This window comes from Hevea brasiliensis, chromosome 6 (assembly GCF_030052815.1).
Source record: "Hevea brasiliensis isolate MT/VB/25A 57/8 chromosome 6, ASM3005281v1, whole genome shotgun sequence".
In the NCBI taxonomy this organism is placed as follows: domain Eukaryota; kingdom Viridiplantae; phylum Streptophyta; class Magnoliopsida; order Malpighiales; family Euphorbiaceae; genus Hevea; species Hevea brasiliensis.
Genome location: NC_079498.1, coordinates 22,717,363 through 22,727,594, shown reverse-complemented (window position 1 = coordinate 22,727,594; position 10,232 = coordinate 22,717,363). Strand labels below are relative to the sequence as shown.

At 36.0% G+C, this 10,232-nt stretch overlaps 1 non-coding gene across 1 annotated transcript; it reads left to right on the top strand.

Annotated features, from left to right (window-relative positions):
• The first annotated feature begins 364 nt into the window (after positions 1 to 364).
• LOC131181138 (small nucleolar RNA R71) lies at positions 365 to 471 on the top strand. The gene has a single exon (XR_009149766.1). It is a non-coding gene; the product is annotated as a small nucleolar RNA R71 (small nucleolar RNA).
• Positions 472 to 10,232: the final 9,761 nt, after the last annotated feature.

The window sequence follows — 10,232 nt, the reverse complement described above, 5'->3', positions numbered from 1 at the left end:
TCAAATTGCTCCATAGAGGGTTCATTGAAGTTGTTGCTCAAGTCATGCACCCTCATCCGCAGCTTGTCGCAGTGTTGGTTATTCATCCCTATAGCATTGGCTTGCATTTTATCAAGCCTTTTGGTGAACTGGTCAAACTGAGCATTTTTCATGCTTAGGGCATCCACTTCCAAGATCCCTGTTGTTCTTCTTGTATTTTTCCTTTCATTTGACCACTCATAGTTGTGATAAGTGACCCTCTCTAGAAGTTCAAGTGCTTCTTCATCGCTTTCCATCGATCACCTTCTGCAGCTTGAATCCATCAGATTCTCTTGTAGAGGGCAATAGCCCATTATAAAAATTCTGAACTAGGAGCCAATCCTCTATGCCATGGTGTGGACATTCTCTCTGTAAGTCTTTATATCTCTCCCATGCATCATAAAGTGATTCACCTTCCTTTTGCCTAAAGGTGTTGAGTTCAACCCTCAATTTTGCAGTTTTTACAGGTGGGAAATAACTTGCTAGAAAAGCTTGCGAGAGGTCTTCCTAAGTGATGAGTGTTCCAGCTGGTTGAGAAAGTAACCACTTCTTTGCTCTATCTCGAAGGGAAAATGGGAATGCTCTGAGTCTTATAGCTTGATCAGAGACTCCATTCATATTGAATGTGTTACATAGAGCAAGAAAGCATTGGAGATGGTAGTGTGGATCTTCTGAAAGTGAACCTTCAAACTGGGTCTATTGAATCATCTGGAGCCATACCAGTTTTAGTTCAAAATTGTTGGCCTTCACTGTGGGTCTTGCAACACTGGGCTGGAATCCTTGTATAAATGGAGCCCCATAGTCCCTCAAGAGTCTTAGCCTATTGTTGTTGTCGGCCATGATTGAGTTTCTAGATTTTTTGATCTTGTTCTTGGCATTTCCTTTCTCTCCGATGGTTCTTAGAGTCCTATCTATTTCGAGATCCAAGTCCAAAACTTCTTCTTCTGGCTTTGTTCTGTTCATGCACCAAACCAAATACCTGAGAGAAAATAAAAGAATAAAAACATATCAAGTAAAATTAAATAGTAAATGCAAATGCCTAAATCAGCTAAATTGCCTATCGCCTAATATTACTAAAGTTAAATTCTCTAGTAATTGCACCAAAAACTTGTTTGCTAGTTTTACAACCTCGCAAGTGCACGGATTGCTAACAAGTAATAAAATAGTGAGTAGAGTATCGTCCCACGATGAATTTAATTAGCAAGTACCAAACTACACAGCAATTTTAACTGTTCAGGCTACCGAATAAAATGGGGCAGTGAATTTGATTTTTTTTTTGAATGTTAAAGACTAGAAGGATAACGAACCTAAAATGAACCAATCTATTTAAAACAATTCTAGAATTAAGATTTCACACTTTAACCTTATTATGGATTTAATCTCGTTCATTCATTGGATTGAGGATCGTTACTTTGATGTAAATCAACCCTAAGATATCTTAGATCCTCTCTCAAGGCACCTAAGGTGTGTTTCAATTAGAGCTAAACCCTACTTTTGTTGGTGATTAGTCCTAATAAAAACCCTTTAAGATCTATGATTAATTATGGAACTCCACAAAGGTCATCAGCTTATCTCTATGTCAGATTTCTTAGTTTAATACTCTGATTTTCCAATACCAATCTTCACCTTTTAGTTCTTCAATTAGTATCTTCTATCATGTCTAAGTAGGTAACAACATGTAGCATGCATTAAGAATACAGAATATTAAATCAAAGAACAAAACCCAAATCCAATAGATGAAACTCAATATCCATTCCATAACAATGATTATAAGTGTTACTCTCCTAATTCTAGAATAAAGAAATTACTCATTCATGGTGAGTTTAGCAAATATAATAATAATAAAATAAAAGAACATAAAAGCAAATTAGAGAAATATAACAAAAGAACCAAAGAGAATCTGCACTTTGAACTTGCGAAACTGGTTGAAAACTCCTCTTTGATGTCGATGCGCTATTCTTTGAGACGACTAGGAGAGAATAATGAAGATGTATGTGGAAATGCTAATGCCAAGCTCTCTTTTCTGTTTTCACGCTTTATTTATATTGAATGTTTTAGGTTAGTTTTGGAATCCCTAAGGCATAAGGAGTCTATTCTCTCTCAGAAACCGAGGTTGGAACCTAATAAGGAAATCGCTATCTACCGATACACGCCCATATGCCATACACGCCTAAGGCCGTAACTTATCGGAGCTAGAAGGTTGAATCTTGTGTCTGAGCGTAAGGTTACACGCCTCGCCTAGTTACACGGTCCAATTACACTGTTCGTGTTCGTTGTTCTTCCGGGAATTCTTCGAGCTTTGCTGTGCGTAAACTTACACTGATCTCCTGGTTACACTGGGTCGTGTTACACGACCTATGTCGTGTTTCTTTTCTCGACTTCTTTGGTTTTCTTCCGCGTAAGGTTACACGAGTCTGTGTTGTGTTTACATGACCCGTGTACCATGTATCAGCAACAATGCTTTGCTTCTTGAGTTTTTTCCGAGCCTCCTTCTTCATTCCTATGCTTTGGAACTCCTTCAAAACACCTAAAAATAAGCAGAAAACATAGAATTCAAAGATAGAGTGATGAAATTTATAAAAGTCAATGAATTTGATGATTATGTATGAAATTACCTATCTAAATGTTATGAAATGCTGTACAAATATACTTAAAAATATCTATATAATATAAGTGTATCAGAAAGCTTCATTCCAAGCTTGAATCCCATAAATTCCTCCATAATTTTCAAGGAAAATTGAGAGAAAACCTTGAATTAAACCCTAATTTGAAGAGAGCAAGCAAGAAGTAAAAGAAATTTTGGAAGATTTGGGAAGAAGGAATTTTGGTTTGGGGAGACCAAGAAGGAGAATTAAAGTTGTTGGTGATTGAAGGTTTATTAAGAGTGATTGAGACTTGTAAACCAAGGTTAGTGCTAAGAATTCCTTTAAACTTGATGGTTATTACCAATTCAGTTAGAGTTTCATACAATTAAGGTTTTCTTCATATGAAGCCTAATTAATGTTATTATGCTTGTATTATGATTATTTGATGTGTATTTATTGAGAATCATTAGTGATTTGGTGAGGAAATTAAGTGGATTAATGTTTAGTATTAAGTGTCAACTGACATCTTGAGTCTAGTGGAGTTAAAAACTCATAACTTGAGCTACATAACTCTAATTGATGTGAAACCAATGGAAGATTAAAGATAAGACAATATACTAAAAATTTCATGCAGACTAGTTACCCAAATTTTGTGTGTAGATACTTGAAATAATTGCTAGAAGTTGAGTCACTAAACCTAAAACTTAGATGCAGGGCACCCTAAACAGTCTGGATTAAATGGGTATAACTTACTCTAAGAAACTCCAAATGATATGATTCTTAATTTGTTGAAAAGCTAAGACATAAAGGAATAACTTTCTTGAGGAACAAAATGACAAATTTTGATTGTAACTTGTTCAAATTTGGGCTGTAAAAACTGTCTAGAACTTGTCCTGCAATTAGTTTAGTAGTGCCCCTGAACTTGTCATGTTTATTTAAACATAACTCACTGCATATAAGTCCAAATGAGGTAAATTTTACCTTGTTAGAAAGCTAAGACATAAAGGAACCATTTTTATAGAGAATACTTGACTTGAAACAGATTGGAAGATGCTTAAAGTAGGGCTAGAATTTGGAAATGCAACTTTTGGAACTCTGAAAAATGACCAAATGAACAGTACGCACTAAATTGAGCATAACTCACTCTATAAAACTCCAAATTGACTAATTCTTAAACTTTTGTAATCTTGAAACACAGGGGAACAATTCATATGAAGATCATAAGGCTAAATTATGATCAGAACCTATCCAAATTTGCTTGATAAAGTGAGTCCAAAAATCACTGGATTCTCGAAGTGACCAAGACCGAGATTGGGTCACTAACAGCTTTTTGAAAATGACTATAGCTCTGCTACGCAAATGCAAATTAAATGATTCAAAAGCCAAAATGAACATAAGATATAGAGCTATAATTCTTATGAAGAAAGTATGGCCTAATCTCTACTGTACCTTGACCAAATCTATTAAAGAATTTGAGGTATCAAATCTAGAAATTATGAAAGATGAGCCAAGTGAGCCTAGACAATGGGATGGTCAGTACTGAAATGAAAATCAATGTTATACTGGTCAGAGCCACTGAGTGGTCAGTGTCGAGAATGAAAATTAGTGTTATATTAGTCAGAGCCACCGATTGGTCAGTACCAACAATGAAAGCCAGTGCTAAATCAGCCAAAGCCACTGAGTGGTCAGTGTCATGAGTCTCACTATCCAATCTATATGCCGTCTGTCATAGGTTACTACAAGTACTAGAGTAAGCTCCTAGTTGTGATCATAAAGAGAACAATTCCAAATAAAATATGATAAAAATATTGTAAAATGACAACAAAGATTTGATGTTATAAACTCTACATTCTTTTTAAAGTGATTTATGAATTTTTAAATGAGTATTTCCCTACTTCATATAAGCATGAAATTACTTTTGTTTTGTATATGGTATTTTTATTATGTTAGTGCACCATCAAATAGAAATGCTTAGCACGACGATTTCTCCTCACGCAGGTTCAGAAGATAAGATCCAATCGATTTGGATAGGAATTGTCATTGGATCTGTAGTAGTAGTTTTCGTTACCTCAGCACATCATTTTCGTATAGATTTTTGGCCCACAGTAGTGCATGACTATGTACATTATGGATAAGCAAAGATATAACTATTTTTTTTTATTGTATGATAAATGTGTACAAATTTGTAAATCAATGAAATGAAGAAAAGTTATGTATAGACATGGATGTGAATAGATGAGAAATATGAATTGTGTTGTTGAAATTGATAAAGACTTGATACTTTCCAATATAGATGATTTGAGTAGGTCAATTCTTTAACAGGTCAAATGTCGAAAATACAGGAGAAACTTTGGCAGTTTCCATTCAAAAAGTTACTTAATTAAATTATGATGAAATTAAATTGAATTTAAATGAAATAAAAATGAGATTAAGTGCTTTGACACAGGATGTGGCATTCCTTTACTCGGCTACACTGTAGACTGGGTAAGAGGGTGTTACATTTAGTGGTATCAGAGTAAGGTTTAGGCGTTCCTAGGCCCAGATAGGTAGAAGGACATAGAGTGCAAGTCATGCAGTATAATCATTAAGAGTTAAAGTGACACTAATACAGATCTATTCTCCTGTCTATTGTAGGTTAGTAGAATGGACTCCGATACTCCTCGAGCTATTGAAGAGAAGCGGAGAGTCATGCCCCAGAGAGCAATAATGTAAAAGGTGCAAGGGATTCTGTAGCATCAGTAGCTAATTAGCCTACAGAACCTCAGCAGCAGTTCTTTCATCAGATGGCTGATCTCTTTATACAAGTGACGGGAGTTCAGACACAGCCTACACAGAAATCGCCATTGAGAAAGCTCTGAAAGTATGGGGCTGTGAACTTTAGAGGAAAGAGGAAGGATGACCCAGCTGCTACCATATATTGGTTGGAGAGGACCGAGAGAGTTCTCCAGCAACTGCATTGCACACAAGAGTAAAGTTTGAAGTGTGCAATCTCACCACTGTGGGAGGATGCCTACCATTGGTGGGACACAGTAACCAGGGTAGGGCAATCAGATGTGGTGACATGGGAATTCTTTCTGTAGAGTTTCAAAGAAGTATATCAATCAGATTTATTTGGAGGATAGGAGGAGAGAGTTTATTGCTCTGAGGCAAAGGCAGATGACAGTGGCGGAATATGAGCATAAATTTATTCGGCTAAGTAAGTATGCCATGGAGATTGTTCCTATAGAGGCAGAGAGATGCAGGAGGTTTGAGGAAGGCCTCAATGATAGTATCCAACTTCATATCATTGCAATCAGAACATACCGATTTCACCCACTTGTGGCAAAGAATTATGAATGTGGAAAGAGTTTGAGCTAATGCGCAATGTAAGAGGGATGAACAAAGAAGAAAGGCTTTGGCTAGTCTAGCTCCACATTAATAGCCAGTAAGAGGTTCATAGGGCAGTCTAGTCATGCATTGATTTAGAGTCATGGACAGGGGTCCAGGTCCACATATAGGAGAGGCCAACTGGTATTATCAGTTTTAACACCCTCCCGGTAGCAACTACGTACATTCTACTGCTTGGTGATCTGTCGGTCCCATGCTTAGAACGTCCGGAAAAATATTTAAACTAAAGTGAGGAACCAAAATTAACTCAAATATTAATAAAAAAAATTTAGGAAAAATTTTAGAAATAAAATACAACCAAGTTAAATGAGCCGGTGCCCTAGCGATGGGTAACCTAGTGAGAAGTTGCGGTTCTCGCAACTAGGAGCCCTAGACCCGGGGAAAAATTCATAAAATAATTTTTGGGACTCCAGAGAAGGGTCATTGAGGTTCCTATGGCATTAGAATGCCAAGAAAATATTTAGAAAAAATTTTCAATCGATACAGACAATTTTGGTCTGTTAAGCCAAACGGAGGGCATTTTGGTCATTTCGCCTTCAGAGGTGATTTTTGGCTGACTTGTCCAGTTAAGTAAATAATTATTATGACATAAAATGTGAATAAATATTGCTAAAAATTAAATTGAAAATGAGTAGAAAAGAAAAGAAAAAAAATGAATTAAATGGAAATTTATGACATCATATGATGTCATTAGTGTGCCTCCACCCAACCAAATGTTGACACATGGCATGAACTTGTTTAAAAGAGACCAAATGGGCTGGAAAATAAAGAGGAAAATTCCAGCAACCATTTTCTTTCCAAACCAACGGGAATATTAGAGAAAGAGAAAGGGAAAGAGAAGAGAAGCTTCCATGGGAGCTTAGGAAAGCTTGAGATAACCCATTAAACCTCCTTGAAACTCATCTTGGTCTTCACAAAAAATTATTTCTACACTTTGGGAAAGCTAAATACAGCAAAAGGAAGAAGAAAGGAGGAGCTTTGATAAGTTTGAAATTCATTCCATAAGAGGTTAGTGACCTAAACCTTGAATTTCATTTTAATTTCATGTTTAAGAACTATAAATATGTGTAAATGACAAAGAAATTTGATGAAACACCATTGGTATGCTAACCCTAAATTTTGGCAGCCATGGTTAGGGTAATATGTTGATGATTTTTGGGGAGTTAACATGCTAGTATGGCTGCCCTTAATGAGTATCTCATAAGTGAATTGTTAAATGCAATGATAATGCATGGTTTTGAAATGTTGAGTTAGGGTTTGGGTTGAAGAATGAGACTTTAATCTTGTGATGATGGAGGTAGGTTTTAATGGTCAATTAGTGACCATTTGGTTTGGTTTGAATAAAAAATGAAGTGAATTGAGTTGTGGGATTTGAGGTTGGAGTGGCTGCCTTGTGTGACCTGTAGGTTGGGATGTGAGTCCAGCCTGTTTGGACAGCCATAACTTGAATTATAGAGGTTCAATTGGTGTTTGGCCAATTGGACATGAAACTAGACACAAAATGGCACAACTTTGGTGAAGAAACCATGCCCATAAGACCAAACCAAATTGACCAAAAGTTTGCCCTAATCTGGGTGACCTGCAATCTGCCTGGGCAAAATGACCAAATGAACAGTATTTGGTCATTTGGCCATAACTCAATGTAGCAAGGTCCAATTGACCTGAAATTTTACCAGCAACAAGTTGAGATATATACCAACAACTTTCATGAAGAAACCTGACCCAAATTATGACCATAACCTAGTCAAATTGCCAACCAAACTTGAGTTACCAAATCTGGCAGAAACAATTTTACCCAGAATTTTGGAATCTGTCCAATCCGGCCAGTTATGGTTTTTAGGCCATAACTTGAGCTACAAAACTCCAAATGGAGTGATTCAAAAAAAGAAATTCAACTAGACAAAATAAGGAACAACTTTCATGTTTATCATTTTTCCAAATTCCCACTGCAACAGTAACTAATGGAACAGTAAACCCAAAGCTTGAAAACTGAAAATTCTGTCCAATTCATATTGTTTCGAGATGGTATTGGCAACCAATACCATCAAGTTTAAAATGCAAAATGTGGTATGTTGATGATATTTAAACTAAATTACCTATTTTCAATGCAAAAGTCAACATTTTGCTGACTAATAAAATGAATAGTAGTCATAAAAATTTCAATTTCAAAGAATTACACAAATTAAAAGTGTTAAATGCCCTAGTAGGCCTAATGTGATTGGTTTGGATAGGTTGGCATGCCAATAGGGTTCTGTTAGCAGTACTGCATATGGTTTCATGCCATTCTGATTTCATGGCTTCCCATGCCATTCTATGACATAATAGCCTTTGGCTATGATATTGAGTTGTTATACTCGGTTTAATCTCGATAATTATCACACTATTAGTCGCTGCTGCACACCGAGACACAATGTGACCGATGGTGTGATGGTCCGAGGTACTTAGTACCTAGTACCAATTTACCCGTTTATCCAGTCCAATCAACTAGTGTAGGTTACTCGGCAAGATTAATAAATCTTACCAAACTTTAATCAATAATATTGCAATAAATATTTGAAATTTAGTCCACCCAAAAATGTAAACATACATTTTGCACACATGTTTTATTTTATTTTATTTTATTTTATTTTATTTTATATTGTCACCACTTGCAGAATTGCTTAGCGCCGCTTTGCCACGCTGCAGTATCGAGACATAGCCGGGGAGTCCAGCAGCCTCATACAGGTGAGCTTCATATCCGCACTCGAGTTCAGAGTCACCTCACATTGCAGTTGCATTTGGTAGGACATTAGGCCACTTTAATATTTTGATATTTTGATATTTTTTATTTTGTAACCTTCTGTAATGTATATTATAAATTCATGTAATAAAGCTTTTGATATAAGTATCTATGAAATATGTTCAGTAATAAATTGAGCATTTTTCATTGAGTTGACTGTGGTTTGAATTTAATTAAATTTTTAGATACTGAAGTGAATAGAGAAATTGTTGAGAATATATTGGAGGTTGATTGAGAATAAGGTGATGATATTATTGGGAGTGTTTTTAATGTGTTCAAAAGAATTGTTTTTCCACTTATAGCCAGATCTGATTTTCTATAAAATTTGTGGAAAAATTTAGATTTATCAAAAATTATAAATAAATGAATTAAAAGGGATTAATTGAAATTGAAACATGAATTGGTGTTCCACACAATCGAGTGGCATAACTTGCTTGGCCATATCAGAGACGGTAAGAGGTGTTACATCAGTGGCTAGCATACTAGGACCAGCAGTGAGAGGTCCCGCCCCAGTAGTGTGCACACATTATGGGAGGAGGTATAGAGGTGAATGCTGAGGATTGACTAGAGCTTGCTATAGATGTGGAGCCATGCATCACTTCTAGAGGGACTGTCCTAGGAGGACTATTCCATCAGCACAGACAAAAAGATGAGCTCCTACTGATTAGAGGGGTAGGAAGCCCGAGAGATCTGAGGCAGTAAGGGGCACTATGAAGCCTACATCTGAGATAGTGGAGAGGTTAGATACACGAGTGCCAGCACATGCATATGCCATTTGGGCCAGAGAGGAGTAGGATGCACCTGAGCATTATAGTTGGTATATTCTCTCTCTTTGACTTCAGAGTATGCATTGATAGACCTGTGCTCAACTCATTCTTACATATGCACGACCATTCTAGAAGAGAGGGGTTTAAAGGTTGAAACTATTAAGCAGGACATCCTAGTTACTAACCATTTAGGCCATAGTGTGATGGTAAACAAGTTCTATAGAGGTTGTCCCTTGAGGATTCATGTGAGTTTTTAACAGACCTTATTGAGCTACCTTTGTTAGTAGTATGCCCTAGAGCATATCATTTAGTATATATCTTATACATATTTTATTAATAAAAAGACATTTTCATTTTTCCGTTTACATAACATATTTATGTGTAATAGAAAAGGTCCATTAATATTTTGTTAGAAATTCTATTCTTTAGTTGTTAAGAATATGAGTGACAGTATTTCTAGCACAAAGTATCATAAATCGGTTCACAATTAAGGATACTTCATAATAAGGACATGACTTATCCAGAAAGATTGTAATCATGTTTGTTCCCAAGTTATTTATATGAGATGTAAATAAGATGGAATGGTGAGTCTCATACCATATAACAAACATGATAGGCACTTATGCATGATAAGTAGGTTTAACTCGTTGATACTTATGACAAGCACGAGTTTACTCTTGTCAATGCATTGTCATA